Raw genomic sequence first — 17,719 nt, 5'->3', positions numbered from 1 at the left:
CACACCTTGATGCAACACAAACCACTAACGTGATATTTCTCACTGTGTCACAGAACAAGTTATTATTTTATTGTTATTATTTGCTTGCTTTTTGAAAGGTATGCAGGAAAATAATGTAGTCTAAATTGTATGGGGTTTGACTTTATATATTTAAAAAATTATGGCTAGCTAATGAATATTAACTCTGAACATTCTGAAAAGCAATGCAGGTTACCTAGCAATGAAGTGCATGAATCCTGCCACAGTTGCTGGGATTTCACTTAATGGGCTGCTTGCCTTTTTTTCTTTATTTCTTTGATATATCATAAACTATTTCTTTCACACATGCAGGACAGTTTGGGCCAAGTCCTGTGCACTGCTTTGAGAGTGTGACTAGCCTTCTGCATGTACTGGTAACATAGAAGTACGTGCAGGTATATGAACGTTCATATGCACATACATCTATATCATATGCACATGTATCTGTATTTGTCTACACACCCACTGTGTGCATATACACACAGACTCCCATGCACCATCTCTTTTAATCTGCACTATTAGAAAAATTTAGGAAACCAAGGAAGAATGTGATGTGCTATTTTCTTCTGTGCAAATAAAAGCTACAAAGACTGGCTTTTTAAATTTTGCTGTAGTGCTCATTATTTGTGTTTTCATCTCTCAGAACTCTACAAATGGTGATATACCTTCAGCATAACATGCTTGCTAACCCTGTCACTTTTGTATGTCATGCAGTCATGTGTTTGTAATCAGAGGTCCATGGACCTGGCAAGAAAATCACTCTCTTCCAGCTGTTCTGTCCTTTTACCAGCATCACATTTGGAGACCAAACTGTAAATAAAAAGGAGCTGATGAAGCTTCCACAGCTAGCAAATTTCCAACTTCAAAAGCTTTTCTGCTTCTGAAGTTAATGGTTGATTTCCCTCTGGGTTCACTTTTCATGTTTTTACTATATGCCATTCTAGACCATTAATAACTATCGGTGTTTGTGGCTATTGTACAAGGACCCAAAAACATATGAACATTCTTCATGATTCAGAGCTGCAAACCACAAGTGTGTTCATAGAAAAGGGCTAAATAAGTGTTTCACAGCAAAGCAAACACACTCTCAAGTTTAGAAGGTGCAATGAACCTTCAAGAATTGCAGGAGATTTCTGCATGTTTCTGAACTTTTGAGATTAATATATCCAGAATCTGTGATAATTGAGCTATTTCAAAATCAGAACCACTCAGGTCTGCCCCTGCAGCTGAAGCAGGGTCACCTAGAGCAAGTTGTCCAGGATTGTATCCAGCTGTATTTTGACTATCTTCAAGGATGGAGACTCTACCACCTCCCTGGTAAATTCATGCCAGTCCTTGGTCACCTTCACTGACCTGATGACCAAAATGTTTCCTGATGTTCAGACAGAGCCTCCTGTGTTTCAATGGATGCCCATCGCCTCTGGTCCTGTCACTGGGTACCACTGGAAAGTGGTCTCTGTCTTTTTCATTCTTTCCTGCCATGTATTTATGAGTCAACCCTTAAGCTGACTCACCACTGAGGAAAATGTAGAGAGGGGTACCACATGGAGAGTTGACCTTCTCCACACTGAACACAGTGGACAAGATCCTGCTTATGGATACCAGAAGTTTATCAAAAGTAAATCCATTCTGGAAACCAGACTCTCATCATAGTTTCATCTTCAGTGTGAGCAGCAAAAGAAAAAACTCAAAAATCTCACTCTGCAATATTCTTGAAGTGGACATAGCCTATAAAACTAAGATCACTTGAGAACTAAGTGGCACTGCAGGCACAAAATTGGAGGAACTCAGTCCCTGCCCTGAAGTCTTACTATCCAATCATCAAGCAAGTTCAGCATTTGAGCTGACATCCCATAAATGTTTGCTTCCTTTTCTGTGATAAACAAATAACTTTCTTCTCCTTTTGTTTCTGTTCTCTCTGAGCTTAATGGCAGGCCCAAGTGTATCACCCACCCAAGTGAATATATTCATATCCTGGTGATTCAACCCAGATCTGAGCATGAAGCCTGTCTCAGCAGTTCTTCTAGAACACCTATTGAAACTGTTTACCAAGATAAGTCTCTTGATTGTGTTTTTTTCTTCCCCACACCCATCTATGTTTACACAAAGAATTTCAGCAGTTAATACAGAAGACCTCCATATTTACAACTCTAAACCTAATTGGGAAAATGGCATAACAAATACTTTCCAATATGCTGTTTTCTTACTTATTTGCAATTCTGCCCACAGAAACCGTCCCACAAAGATGTAGCGTCATCCTTTTGCTTATATTATGCATGCATATATGCTAGTAAAAATAATTTAGACAACTACTTTTTAGTTGCATTGCTCAAGATTAGGTAGGGTGAGAAAGAAAAAGAGCTAATCGAGCCCTAATTGTCAACATTAAAGATAGTTTTCTTCAAGACTCAGGAGACAGATGTAGCTCAACTCAATTGCCCCTGTATAGGCAACCAACAGACATGTCCCATGATCACTGGGACATTGGCACAAGGCTGGCAGATATTATATAAAGGTATGGGACACCCAGGCCAAATGACCAGCAAATGAAACCCAGATGTGGTGCCCTGGGAACATATCAAACAGCACATACACACCTACAGGTGAACAAATGAGTCAGAGCTGGCCATCCCCCACCTGCCTATAACCAGGCAATGTGGGCAAAGAATTTATCCCCTCAGGTCCCAGAGGGGTCTTAAAGAAAGTGCCCGTTGGTACCTATCAAGTTACTTGAGCACATTTAACAGGTTTAAATTCAAACTGCCAAATTATAGGTCAACGTAGGAGATCATGTTTCAGTAGTTTCTAAAGTTGCTTTCCACTCTGTATGAAAGAGTTACAGTGTGAATGAGAGAGGTACCAAAAAACACCTCTGGCAAACTATTCCACATGTAGGCGAATGCCAGTTCCAAAAAAATTCAGGTGCTTTGTACACCATGGAACATGGTCAAGGGACCCAACTAGAGAAAACTTTCCCTAAGCATGTCCTAGCCCTGCAGCTGGGGCAACTGCTCTGCATGCCTGCATTTCTGTTGGTGACAGTGACCATTCTAACTACTCTGAGATAAAAACTACCATTGGCATGAGATTTCATGTTCTTCTGGCTGAAAAAGAAAAGAAAAAAGGAAAAAAAGTGACTAATTTCTTAAAAAATAAGTCTGAAGCATTTTTAAGAGAGAAAAATGGAAATATATAAATTCATCCTCATGAAACTTAAGTTGTTCTCAGCTTTGTACTCAATAGTCAAAAACCATAATCCAAAAAACAAAGAAAATTGTTCGCAGAACCCTATTAAATGTAGATTAAATTAAATTAAATCAGCTTCTGATTTAACTAAATTGGATGAATTTTCTAAAAATGGAAATGAAACAAAGAAAGCAGAAATTTGACCACAATTACAGGAAAGCTATTGGTGGTAAACATGGCTTCCAAAGATGTTTGGGAATCAGATATCTACAAAGTTTCGTATTCAAATCTATGCCAGAGCAACAAGCTCTGACCTTGATAAGACTCACTTAAGATCCTATCTGTTCAAGACAGTCTTTTAAATACAAAGGTGAGAAAGAACAGAAGCAGAAAGCGGAAGAAACAACCCTACATATTTGATTGAGTAGGCCGCCCTCCAAATGTTGGCAGTTCTCTGTACACTCACAAAGAAATTTACACAAAAACATGCAAGTAGGAGGTCTCATGTTGACTTTTGTGGGAAAAAGCGTGCATAACAATAGACAACAGGATCTGCTAGTATACAGTGCTGTCAGCAGACATTGCCAGCTCAGAGGAGGTATTTCTTACAGTGACAGAGCACACATTTGCATGTTTCAAACATCTGTAAGTGTATCTATTTTACATACAACACAAGATTTGTACTTCAAGACACTCTGGCAGACTAAAGCAGATGTTCCAGTAAAAGGATATTTATCCAAATTACATTTTCGAGTATCCTGCTACACTTTTGCCTAACACCATTTATACAGCAACCATGACTAAATTTATATAGCAGTTATTCTACACAAGCATGTCAGGCATTCTGCACACAGGTGACCAAAAACATCGATGCATTAAAGCAGATTTCCTGCCTAGCTGCCATTGGATGGGACAAGACAAAAATAAAACCATGGGCCTCTTGTAAACTTTAATCATCATATTAACACCCAGGAGAAAAGCTCTGGGTGATCCCAATCTTGTTTAAGAGTGTTCAGCTGTAGATACTTACAGGATGTTCTGCCCTTGCTGATTGCTCATTATCCAAAATTAGCTCTCAGAGCAGTCTTTGGCATAGCGTCTGGCAAAGTGGAAACTGGACCTGTTTTCAAGAGCTTTTGACATTCTCAGGACCTCTGCTCTTCCAGGAATGCATGCCTTCACTGAGCAGGACATTACACAACTTTCTGCAGGGAGAAGTCAAGAGAGTTGTTACCCAACGTCGAAACAAATCCCTGGAACAGTGGGGCAATGCCAATTTTGCTGCTTTCCTGATATACTCACCAGATTATTTGGGGTTTAGCTCCAGTTTAATGGCTTACAACAGGTTCCAGTTCTACATTAGGACCAATTGGTCTTGGACACAATAGTTCCAATCCTAGAGGCTTTTTGAAAGCAAAATCTTGGTGATATTCTTCTAGTATTCAGATAAAGTGAAACACTTCTGCTTTCCTCAAAATATATACCTGATGTAAAAACCTACCCTCTTGCTGAAAAGCTTAGATTATGAAACTACCCACGAAAGGTAAGTACACATGCCTACAAAAACAACAGCTCTTCAGTCAAGGCAGAGAAGAAAACATATGTCTTTTATATATATAAAACCTCTTTAGTGCATCTTCTATAAATTATTTTAACTGGTAATTCAAATTCCTGTTAAGGTCAGGCTTACAGTTACTAAGCTCTGAAAGCCTATAAAAACAAATTACATTTTGAGGCTCCTTTCAAACTTTTCCTTAAACAAAAGGAGGTTACAGTAGCTGCTGACTTGATTCTAGTAAGATGATGTGCTGATGTAGTTTATTGGCTGTAACCCTTTTCAATAATTTTTGTGGTAACTTTGAGCTGATAAGATGCTGGCGGGGTTTTTTTCCTTACAGGAAAATCATTTTTTTGCCACCACCCAAGATATATCACAAATTTTCTCATCAAAAGAGGTATGATTATTTTGTGTCAATTCTTGTTTTGCTATTGTAAAAACATTTACATTTGTGTGCTTTTCATTTATTGCTATATCATAGTAAAGCACTTGATTTACATATGTTATATACACAGTGCATGCTACATGTAACAAAATGAAACCTGAACCAAAACTGAACACAAAAGAACAGCAAATAGACCAGAATAATAAAGTTAAAACCAACATTTCTCACCTTTTTAAGATGAAGACCTGGTTTTCTAGGTGAAATATTTCAATTCTTTCACAGAACAGTTTTTTGTGATTTCTCATGAAAGTTTCCTGTAGAATGCTGTGCTTCCATTGGCTTTGTGATAGGGGTGGAAATGTGCTCACTTTGAGTATTCAAAAAAAAAACATCACATCCACTCCTTTCACTTTTTAATTATTTCTGCTTCTTGCCACCCCATATCTTTTTTTTTTTTTTTTTAACTTTGTGGTAACCATTACTTGGTCTGGCTGCATTTTTCCATATGAAAATTTCTTCTAATGCAGCCATTATGTAAATAAATATGTCTACAGTATACTTCGCTATGTTACAAAAGGAAGCTTTAAAACATACGCTTCTTATAACTCTTATAAAAATTAATGAAACACTCATTCTTATACAGTGGGTTTAGCTTAACTTTGAAAAACTATGTGAAAACACTAGACTAAAATAAATGAGATTGCTGTTAATGTAAAATATCCATTTGAAATGCTTTGGTATTTAAATTTAGCTCATTCAGCCTCTGGCGTATGAGCTTGGAGGAAAGCCAGTTTCTCTTAAAAATAACAGCGAATCCCGAACTATGGAAAGAGGGCTTCGGCGGATCGATGCCACGTTTATCCCACAGGGTCCCTCGTGGACACGCTCAGGCAGCGCTCTCGTAGCACCCACGCGTGCTCACGATCTCAGCTTCGCAGGTGGTGGCGAGCAGCCGCTCACACCCACAGGCTGTGCACGAACCGGAGACAGAGAGGCGAGAGGGGCTCTCTGCCTGCAATTCCGAGGCGTTTAATGGCAACAGCCCGAAGGGAACAGAGGCATGAAGAACCCAAAACCGAACGCCTGCGCCGGTTTTGTCCCGAGAGCTCCCAAAGGCGGGCAGAGCATCCAAAAGCAATAGTCTGAGGGCTAGGGGGCAGAGGCAAGGTTGAGTGACATAACAGGGGCCAATGGGAAAAGGGATGGGAGGGGAAGAGCGCCAGTGACCAGCAGAATCTAGACAAAGGAAGAACTTTTTAGCACAGTGTTGTAGAGAGAGACCACTTTTAGGGCAGCTTGGGGGGTGTAAAGTGGACTTAGCCACTGCAACAGAGAACAGACCATTTTGGGCTAAAGCTGTGCTTTTTGTGCATCAACTGTCTTTTTTTGTGAGTGAGGGGAAAAAACTTAAACATTAAAATCGTGGTGTGGGAATGCCAACAAAAAGATTCATGTTTTTCCAGTTGATTCTGTCTGGCATTTCCCAAATCCTGATAATTTCTCCCATGGAAGGTGCAGTCTCCACTAAAATAGCTCTAATTAAGAACAGTGATTCCATACTGGTGCTGGTCCCAGCCTGTGGTCACGGCAGCAAGGAGCCTGAGGCAGAGCCATCGCAGCTGTGCCCACATGACCACACCCATCGCTCATGAGCTACATGCACACAGGGCTGTTCATCCAAAACACAGAGGTGATGAGTCCCAGTGGCACCACGAGGTGGTTGGTTTGGGGTCTCCCAGGCCCTGTTGAGCCAGGCCAAGCAGGCAGGGAAGGGGAGTTTGGTTTGGGGACCAGGCATCAATCCTGCTCACAGTGGGTCTGTCTCCCTTGGCAAAATGGTGAAACTGATGTGGGTGTCATGGACACATGATGGGGTGTCTCAAGAAATGCCACTGCCATTCCACATTTTGGACTGGACTTGAAGATCTGCAACAGCTCTGCATGGGACTTGCCTCTAGAGACAAGTTGAAAATACTATGGCAACTGCGCAGGTGATGGAGAAGCCATAGCAATTCATTCTAGACAAAACCAGAGAGAGAATGCCTGGCTCCCTAGTGCTAGCACTAGACAGAAGAAAACCCTCTCATGTTTCTAAGTGAGCAGCACTCTCCACCGAGAGTCTTTGAGGCCATGTCTTTGTGGTGACTTGTCCAGCAATCCTGCTGCACCGAGCCTGCGCTCCACCAGAGTGGGCATTGCTCAAAAGAAAGGATACCTCACAACTCAGCACAGAGGTCATATCTCTGGGTGAAGCATCCTGTACAGCATCTGTCAGAGACACTCACTTCAGTAATGCATTTTTCTCCACTTGTACAAAAAAGTCAGAATAAGCAACCGATTTGTTATCCAGCAATTGCTGAAGGACCAGATACATAGGGAAGAGTTCAGGACAAAGCACAGGAAAGAGGAGCAGAGTGGCACAGTTCAACTTTCCCCACAGAGGGCAGATCTCTGATTTTTGGCTCACAAATAAGACAGGAAGCGATGATGCCTGATCAAAGAGCAGTTTGAACCATGTACAGCTTCCACTGAGAGCAGCCCACAGCTGGCCGGCCTCTTCCAGGATCAGATCAATATTTGGCACGTGCCAGTACTGTTTGCTTTCAACTTGAGTCATTAAGAAAGACAAAAGTTTTTCAGGTCATATAGACGACTCCTCCCAGAAGGAAGAGTGGAAAACATGAGTATTTGCCAAATTGAGGGATATAAAAGTGATATAATATTGCACTTGTTTTACAAACATTACACAATCTTATTAGGAACAGCATTAGCCCACTTAGAAACAGCATTCTACATAAATGTTCAGGCAACTTTATTCTTGACCAGCCTGTTGCTACCTAGGACCCTTCTCAAATCAATCAAACTCTCCTGTAATGGAAATATTTCATAGCAAAAATTGTCATACCTTGTAAAAAAGGAAATCCATTTCACTGCCGGATATATCAATGAATTAAAAAATCATTTATTTGACAAGAAGACAGATTTTTTTTCCAGGTGGCTGGGATTTTGGGGGGAGGAGTGGCAGAGGTTAATGTTATAAGATTAGAACCACTGTTTGCAACTCACCTTTTGAATGATGTATTATGGTATCCGATGAAGCAAATCTACTTTGGCTTTCATCAGTTTCTCTTTTAGTACTAACAGCAGCAGGGATGAAACTCTGAATTTTTGTGTAGAAAAATATCAACAAATGAAAAAAACCAATTCTAGCTTGCACATTTTTTCCCTACTATTTTTGTTGGCATTTTTCCTCCAAAGGGCCAGAAATACCCAAGAACCAACTTGGGGATGGGACAGCTTCTCCCCACCTATGTATCAGACACAGAGGGATACGGATAACTTGTGTTCTGAAAACCAGTTTCTTACTAGTGGTTGTGGAGACAGGTTACATCTCCCCTTGTGGCAGCATGGCTCTGGAAGCATGGAGATGGGAAGGTAGGAGGAGTCTGGCTGGTAGAGGCATGCTGAAACCCAGGTCCAGATCTTAGACAACAAGAAGTCGAACAAACCCAAGTTAGCAGTTCAAAAAATACCTGAGACATCAAACAAGTGCCATGCAGGCATGGCTACTGCAGAAGTGAGGTACAGAATGGCCTGGGAAGGGCAGCCTCTGTAATTTGCCCTGACTTGTTGCAAGCACTGGCAGAGGAGAAAAAACGTGCTTCAGGATAAATAATATTTAGCCTTTCTTTCAGCAAAAGAAGGCAGATAGTCCTGTGGAAGGTTTGAAGCTGCTGTCAAAGTGCACAGATCATCTACCTGGGATTTGCCTAACTTTTCCCAGCTCCTTTCATGATAAGGCTAAAGGGAAAAGGCTGCATATATATGGTTACCTCTGCTGGTGGGGACTTACCCAGCCTGTTGCTCATCTTCCTGGTGTTCTTCAGAAGGAACAGGATGGCAGACATGTGCCAGGCCAGGTGGGTAAGGATAACACACCCACTGCAGGCAGCGGCTAATGGGAAGCAGGCAGAGGTTCACATGGGAGGGGAGCAGGACTGCCAGACAAGTCCCAGTTCCTCCAACATCCCACATATCAGATAACAAAGTCCTGCTTCAGTGCTGGGCACAAAGAGGAGTGGAGGGAACCAGGCACGGAGGCCAAGTCTGCAAAACCCCTCCTGCCTGGGGACAATGATGCAGCTACAAGTCATTTACAAATGGTACAGGGGCAAAGCTCCCTGAAGTATCAGTCCCACAACTAGCTTATCATGTAGCATCTTCTTAATCTAGGGCTCCCCTGCTTCCAGTTTTCCCCACATGCATCCTTCTCCCTGCTTGCATCCCAGCAGATCCTGTGCACGCACAGAGTTTGTCCCATCTCAGCAAGAGCATGCCGTCAGTTCAGTGTCTGCATCAAGGGCAGCCTGGCATCTGACAGGCTCTCCTCCAGCCCTGACACTGCCTGCCTCGCCCATGCTGGAGGCCTTGGAGGTGTCAAGTACAATACCCCACAGGTAGCTGGGAGACCCAAGCAGAAAATGAGCTGCTCTAATAACAGGAAAATAAAAAGCTCAGTATGTTCAAATATATACAAATAAGACTGGACCCAGCCCTAAGCAATGACAGCTTTTGGCTGGGGGCCTGTCTTGCTGAGAGCTTCACTGAGAGGAGCATTCCTGAGTGCCTTAGAAGTGAGAAGGCTGACATAAAAGTCTCATCTCTTTGATGGAGAAGCAAAGCTGAGTGGTAAAAGGCCGGGTTGAATGGGGCTCTGAGCCACCTGGTCTAGAAGAAGGTGTCCCTGCCCATGGTAGCGGGGATTGGATCTAAGTGATCTGCAAGGTCCCTTCCAACCCAAACCATTCTGTGATTCTATGAAAAACTCTCCCACAGGCCTTGCATGGTGATGTAGAAATGTTTTTTCCATTACCTAGCAAAGGTTGCCTGAAGCCCCATTCAATGCATGTGGGCATATCTCTGAAAAAAGAGTGCAGAGCAGTGATTTGTGTCCTCTCTGGCTGGCAGAGAAGGACAAAGGAAGCAAGACCAGCACAAATCCTGACATTTTACATGTATGAAGTTAAGGACAAGTAGGGTGGATGTGAAATACTATCAAAAATTTCATGTCAATGCATGAAAATAATTTGACATATAAAGTTATTTTTGACCTATAAAATGATATGTTCTCATTAATTCCTTCCTAAAAGCCTACATTTTCTTACACCTTTTTTTCAGTAACAACTGAAATTCACATATCTGCTCCCACAATGGAAGTTTCAATAAGACCTTTTTTACTGGCTTTTCTTTAAACCTTATGTAGCCCCATAACTGGAGAGTTAATTCAGGTGAAAACTGTGACAAAACTAAGTATTATGGAGAAGTACTTTCTACAGAAAGAGATCATTTAAATTTGGCTCCTCCATGGATACAGAAAAAGCAAGAAATTCTGCAGAACATCCTCTCACAGTTCTTTGTTCTCACTAACATTTCTAATTTTCATTCACTCATAAGGTTAAAAAAGCAATTTGCGGGAAGAAAAAAAGCCAAAACAACAAACCACATGCACACATACAAATTCACCCAGAAAAACGATTGTGAAACTCAGACTTCTCCCATATAACATAAAGAATGCAATATTTTTCCAGAAAAACTCTCCCTGGAGGTGAAAGGAGGGCAGGATTGCCCCCCAGTCATGGCACAGCAATCCACCCTACATTTAATACTTGCTGGATCTCTCCCCATTCCCTTCAGGACCTCAGTTCTTTGGTGGTCTTCTGTTTTGACATCTGCTTACCCTTATCTCTAATCAGTTTTGCTGATAGACATTTCCCCTGAGAGTGGAGACACTGCCTAATAGATTTTTTTTAAACCAACTGCTACTTAGTAGTCATGAAATTATCTTTGTGGCCTGCAAGGGTGAGAGACACTGTTCCTAACATTCCCATGCAGACAGCTAAGTCTCACTCAACTTTATCTGATTTGCTCTATTTTGCTCTTTATACTCTCATAGCATAATGACATAATGACCACAATATGTTTTTGTTAAACCTGAAATTAGGCACAATATCCCAAGGCACCAAATGATCAGGGAATGCATTGTAAGTAATTGTTAAATAACATGGTAATTTACTACAGCTTGTATCAACAATTACAGTCTGCCAGAGCAAGGAATTAAACTTGCAACATGCAAAGAAGCAGCTTACAGTGTGTTGATGCAAAATCCTTCAGAAAAAAGCATCACACATCAAAGTGCAAGATTTTATAGAAAGAGAAATGAGTGAAGTGAAATGTTTTGCCCTCAGCTGATACAAGTGCTTACTAGAATATGTAGCAGCCCACATTTTGCTCTGATGATTATGCAAAAGATGGTGCCTCTCCAAGAGATATAAATGCCATAGCACCCCATAACAAAGCATGAGTTCTTGTTATTTGGCAAGAGTACACTGAATTTCCAGCTAAGCAGGTGTTGTCCATGACAGGCAAAATATCAAACAAAAAGTGGTCCCAAGACCTTCCAATGTCTTAGAAACCAAAACGTTAGCAGAGTACTAGAAAGTGTATCGTGAAAAAGTTGGTGTAGATTATTGTACAAGATGTTTGAGAAAATCCCTGACAGACTTCTTGTTGTTGATTTTAATAAAGGAAAACAAACTACACACACATGAGGAACTGAGTCCTAGGTGATTTCAATTCTAACTTTCAGTGGGAGTGGGATAGTAAGGAATGTCTGCATCTGGGCTTTTAAATGGTAGTCTTTCTTTAAAAAAATCGATTTTTTTTCTGGGTCTACCAAATGTAATTTTTATTGAATTTCCTTCTTCTCGTTTGTTTTTTATTCTATTTCTGTGAAAACAAAGAGCACACACTTGCAAAAACATGTCTGAGTCCAGACGGTCAGTGCAGGAAATTCCTGCAGTTCTAGTGAGAACTGTGACTGGAGGAACAAGGGGGGCACATACTCAGCACCTCTGCTAAAGGATGAGCTATAACATGAATACAAGAGACACCTGGCTGTTTTGGAGCTGCTCTGCCATCCATGAGCATGCAGCCCGGTCAGCCTGCCAGCTGGCAAGAGCTCAGGTGTGGTGACGTGGGCTTTTATCCGATGGTCCAGGTGAATACAAAAGTACTGTGTTGGAAGGGGAACATCCTAGCAAATGTATGTGTGGAGCAAGGCTTCAAAGCCTGAAGTGAGGCTTTGAAGCAGCACTGATGCAGGAATCCATAGGAATCTGGAGCCCCCAGTTCCAGTGCTTCAGTATAACTTTTTACTAAAGAGTAGTGCAAGTCTAAAAGCTGTTTATAAATTCATGTATCTTATATATTCTTAGCTCAAGCAAAGTGCAATGTGGACCCACACAGCATCCCCCACATGACTCAGGCTGCTCCTTTCCCTGGAATGGGTAATGACTCTATGCCTTGCTAACTATGGTTTATAAGCTTGGGTGATTTAAGTAAGTAAATACAGCAAAGCCAGGAATGCAAAGTCTGTGCTAGACATTCGTGTTCTGATGGCTCCTCATCTCTGGGCCTTATCTACAGTCTTACCCCAAGCAGCTGGCAAGCACCGTCTCCAAAGTGCTGATGTCTCTGTGCAGTTGTGGATAGGGAAATAATATCAGATCTGCTCCCTGGGAAAAGGCTATGCAGAGCCCCAAATCATGCAGCCAGTTTTCTTGTCACTCCTTGCAAAGCAATGATCTCATCCTCGCTGCCTCCAAATTTTCTATCTCCAGTGTAGGAGAGGGAGGCAGCAAGGGACAAGAGCAGAGGGAGAAGGAGGCTAAGAAAAGAAAGATCCCATTGTTAGAGTGCTCTTATTTGTGTGAGTATTTGCCAAGACAACAAGATTGGGTCTGATGACATGAACTCAAGGGTCAGTGGGGAGCTGTGCAAGAATGCCTGAACTCCTTGTGCTCATGATCCTTAGGAAAAAAGCAACTTCCAGATGTGAGCAAGCCTTCCTGCAGCCATCCAGTCCCCTAAGTATATCAGATTATACAGCCTGAAGACGCCTGCACCCATTTGCATGGCTGAGCAATTGCAATATTTGCCTTGGAGGGAGAACTGCGTCAAAATCCTAGATCAAACCACCAAAGCACTTCAGGTGTGTTGGTAATGAATTAAATTAAACTTCAGGAGCACGGTCATAAAAGACAGGATAAATCAAGGATCCACCCGTAAGACAAGATTCGGAATGAACTGCAAAAGGCCAGGGCTGTGGTGTCTGTCTTGCATGAACTCTATGAAGAGATCAAGACTCTCTCTGTGTGTCTAAAAGCAAACCAAGACTGAAAATATTAAGGTACTAACACCTGTTGTCAAAAAGTTACCAAAAAAATGTCATGTGCAAGCCCAGTGTCAGGCATGAGTATCTCTCTTCTGTGCCATCACCATTTAGGAGGGGATTTATTCTGAATCCAGGTCAATTCACGCCCACTGAGGACATACTCACTCCACATCCATCCAGTTGGTTCTCACCAAAAGCTGCCAGGGAATCTTTGTGCTGAGGGGCTGATAGGATGCACTAATAGAACAGATACAGCGCCTGAAAAAGCCAATATCACAGTTGCACCCAGGAGGGAAAACACAGCACTTATTCCAACTAAGGTGGCTGCATACTGGGTTCAGAGTGGATTGCTGACACTTACTCACCAAGTTTAAAACAACTCTGAAACTTACAGAGTCTCAGAATCACTTGTCTGTGCACAGTTGGCAGTGGGGTGCATCTGCCTTGCTGTGACTGTGGCAGATGGAGACCAGTTCTCCACTCAGAGAGGCCACTTTAAACCTCACCTTGTCGTCTGGAAAATGATTCACCTCGTGTTTAGCATGGGCAGTACAGATTAATTGCCCAAGCCTTAGCCAAAAAGCAAAAAACCGTCTACACATAAGCATAATTTAGTAAAGGGGAGAAGTGTTAGATTCTTTGTTTGTTCCTGGGTTGTTGGGTTTTTCTGTAATTAAGCATTTTTTTCACAAGCCGCTTTTGCAGCAGGTGTCTGTGAGTCTGCAGTGGATAAGCAGCTGTGGGTCCAAGCCGCCACCTTTCCGCTCAGCCCAACACTGCGTCGTTTTCTAAGCTCCCTCCTTTCCGAGGCCATGATTAAATGAGTGCTTTTGAAGGCAGTAAGCGCTTGCTAATTCGGGGTTTGTCTGGTAATACTCCGATGGGTCTGAATTTCCAGCATCTGTGGAGCCAAACTGACGGTTAACTTGTATTCCCAATTTTCCGCTCCTCCTCTGCAACTTTTTCCAGAGACTGCTTCTCGCTGACATCTCCCCCCCGCCTCGCCCCTGCCTTTCTTTTTTTTAAATCGACCTGGTCTTTGTTGTACTAATTAGATTGTGTCTGCCTGAGGGACCCAGAGAGCAGCCCCAACGGAGCACAGCCTGGAAAGACAGGACACATAATCCCTGTTATCAAGGGGGCTGTCATTTGGCATGTAGATCAACTAATTCTTTCAATACCATGGGAGCAATTGTACATCTTAATATTGATTTTCCCCCCAAGATATGATCTCCTGCATTCCTACATCAGTCTCGCTTGCCCTGGCTAAAAGGCTGCATTTATTACAAGGCAACACAACGGGTGCACACACCCCTGCCAGCTTTTTGGATTTACAAATGAGAAGGTGCTTTGCGGGAGGGTAAGAGAGCGAGCAAACACTGACGAGGCAAGTTAACATAACAACTTCAGGAAGCAACTGGGAATAAACCAAACCTGCTGCACTTTCACTTTGCATTATGAAGTAATTAATTCAGAGCTGACTGACATCAAAGGCTGAAGGCCAGTCATGGGAAGGGGCATTAGCAATAAATCATGTGCTAAAAGCAGTAATGCTTTGAGTCAAGCCACGTTGCTACCGTTCAGCAACCAGCCTGTTAAATAAGTTTCTGCTTGTTTCTCTTGTTCTTCCTTTCCACGCACCTCAGTATTAATTTCAAGAGATGCTATTCATGTTTTGTGCTCCATACAAAACGCCTATAGCTAATTGCAAAAAGGAAAAACACAACAATGGGCTGACCGTCACCTGAGGTATCAAAATGCTTTAAATGCTAATCAACAAATAAACTTGCCCAGACACAGACCCGCCTTCCCGCCCCTTTATCACGATACCTCTTTCAAGGATGGCCATTGGTAACTGGATTCTCAAAGTATTTATTTCTGTCAGTCTGGAAGACTTTTTTTCTTTGTGCACCAGAAACTTTCTTAGCTCTAGGTGTTCTACATTACCTTTCTAGAAATGTATGTCACTAGACAGCCTATGTTCAACTGCTTGTATATAACCTTTATTTTGCACCAAACTAGATTCATATCATGACTCGTAAAAAAGCAGGTTTCAATGATATAATTAATTTTTTTCTATTTTGCCAAATTTACCTTAGAACCAAAAAGGAAAGAAATAATTTCCAAGCAAAGGAAGAGGGAAAAATTCCTGTAGTGACACCATCTAAGTAGCTCTCCTGACTTAGACCAGCTGAGGACTATTGCAGCTTTAACAAACAGCTTGCAGAGCCTGATGTTGGCACCTGTTAATACCATCCGCAGAGCTGAACGTATTTTATTGCCAGACAGGAAACTTTATCCACAGCACTGGGATCAGGTCCTTCTCTTCCAAAAAGTGTCATAGGATCTCTCACTTCCTCCTGGACAGTCACCAGAGCCAGGAAAAATAGGACCTGGGTCCAGTGTCTCAGCTGAAAGCAGTCCTCCAGCAGTGCAGAGCTTCCTGTAGAGCCTGTACAGCTCTGCCAGCATCAAAGACAAATACACGGCGCGGTTTGAGGACCACTCTCCAAGGGCTCCCTCTTGCCTCAGTTACCTCCTCTCCCCTCCCTATAAGCCTTTCCATTCCTGCTTCCCAAGTGCCTGGCTTTTCCAGCTAAGTGTTGGCCTTTTTCTTCCAGACTGCAAAGATCCAAACGTCTAAATTATATTCAACATGTGATCAACACATGGACCTCTATAAAAAGATATATATGACAAAAAAAATCACAGACATTTCTACTTGTGTGATGCAGAAGGGTGATAAATCAAGAAAACCCTTTTTGTCCACCATCATGGTCCGCAGATACCCACAAAAGACAGCTTCATAAAACAGTGTAATTCCTTCAAAAATCAATTCTGGGCTGGATCCTCAATGGGGAAAGAAAAATCTTGGCAAATGAGATTTAAAAGTACCTAACTCACCTGTCTCTTCTGGTTAGAAGTGTGGTGGGAGTACGGTCCTGTTCTGAAACATGAGGTCTCCCTGCATCTGTGGCAGTGCATGGGAGCGTTAGCAATTCAACATTAGAGCACAACAGATACACAGGGCGAAATAGAGGTCCCCAAAGAACTTTCAAAAGCAAGGCAAGAGCCAGAAGCAATACTGATGGAAGAGGGAGAGGTTAGATGTGCTAGATAGTGCAGCTGGAGAAGAAATGGGGAAAGAAAGTGAGAAAGGTCAAGAAAAGTGAGAGCTTGTACTGTCTTCCCATAGCACTACCTCTGAGATCTTTGGTGTTGTTGGCTCCTTCCCCTGTCCCAAGCCACAGAAAACAGCATTGACAATAAACAACTTCCACCAACTGTTAATTTCTCCCTGTTGCCTGAGCAGAAGGATGGAAAATACTTTATATATCATAGCAGAAACTCAATAACAATACTGAATGAAAGGCGTCATTTTCGGAAGGGATTTTAGGCAAATGCACTGTGACTGAAGAGCGCTCTTAATCAGGGGCTTACATTTCACCCAGGAGGGACAAGAAAAGGCAACGTAATGGAAGAGGGACCTTCTTGTCCTTTTTCAATGCAAAGACACAGCCTCATTCATTACAGATTCCAAAAAGGAGATGGAAATTCATAGACATTACTGATGGATCAAAGTGCATGGGGTTTTCTGGGAGCCAGTGCCTTCAGAAATTGTAGCCATTGCAAACACTAGGACAAAAGAGAACTGACTTTTGAAAGTTTGCATCTTGCAGTTAATTTTTTTGGTGTTTAATATACAGAAAGTATTGACTGAAATGGTTCTTAATGCCAGGGATGTGTGCACTTTTGAAAACTCTGGTGTTTATTATGATGGGTTGACTTCTCCATTTTCCTCAGCTGGGGCATGAATAGGTTGTCTATCCTCTAACCAGATATTTACTGCCATGAAACCTGTGACAATTAAACATCTCTGAACAGTTTATTTCCTGATGTCCAATGATTTAAAAAACTATTTTTGGGGCTGAGGTAGCCATACACAAAGACTATACCATGAGACTCCATGTACCGTTTCTCTTTTGGGATTTGGGCTTAAATGGGTTTTGCATAAGGAAGCACAACAGCAGCTGAGGAAGATTTTCAAGTTCCTTCTTGTTTTATTTTGGAAACTTATTCCATGCAGACGTTTAGGGATATTTTCAAAAAAAAAATTCAAAATGCCCAAAATCTCTGTGAAACTCGAGAATCTGTTGTTACAACAGCAGGATCTTGCTCTGCCTTTACTTTGGGTCTCAAGCCTGCCCAATTTGTGCATAGTCAGAGAGTCTCTGCAGCACAAGGCAGAGGTGTCCACCTATTTGGAGGCTCCACATAGTGCAGGGACTTTCATTCCAGTCCTGGAAGCAATGATGTTTCTGCAGGTGCAATGCCGTGC

General features: G+C 42.1%; 1 long non-coding RNA gene across 3 annotated transcripts in view; it reads right to left on the bottom strand.

Annotated features, from left to right (window-relative positions):
- Positions 1 to 17,719, bottom strand: part of LOC116442354 — a 67,483-nt gene that overhangs the window by 24,987 nt on the left and 24,777 nt on the right. For 2 of the 3 annotated variants that reach the window (XR_004239526.1, XR_004239530.1), the window contains exon 1: positions 4,235 to 6,333. This is a non-coding gene — a long non-coding RNA (uncharacterized LOC116442354). Of the gene's footprint in view, positions 1 to 4,234; positions 6,334 to 17,719 lie in introns of those variants that run through there. The other variant, XR_004239527.1, reaches the window with a different exon arrangement.

Source organism: Corvus moneduloides, chromosome 1 (assembly GCF_009650955.1).
Source record: "Corvus moneduloides isolate bCorMon1 chromosome 1, bCorMon1.pri, whole genome shotgun sequence".
In the NCBI taxonomy this organism is placed as follows: Eukaryota; Metazoa; Chordata; class Aves; order Passeriformes; family Corvidae; genus Corvus; species Corvus moneduloides.
Note: the sequence above shows the minus strand (reverse complement) of the source record. Positions and strands in the feature narration are given on the sequence as shown.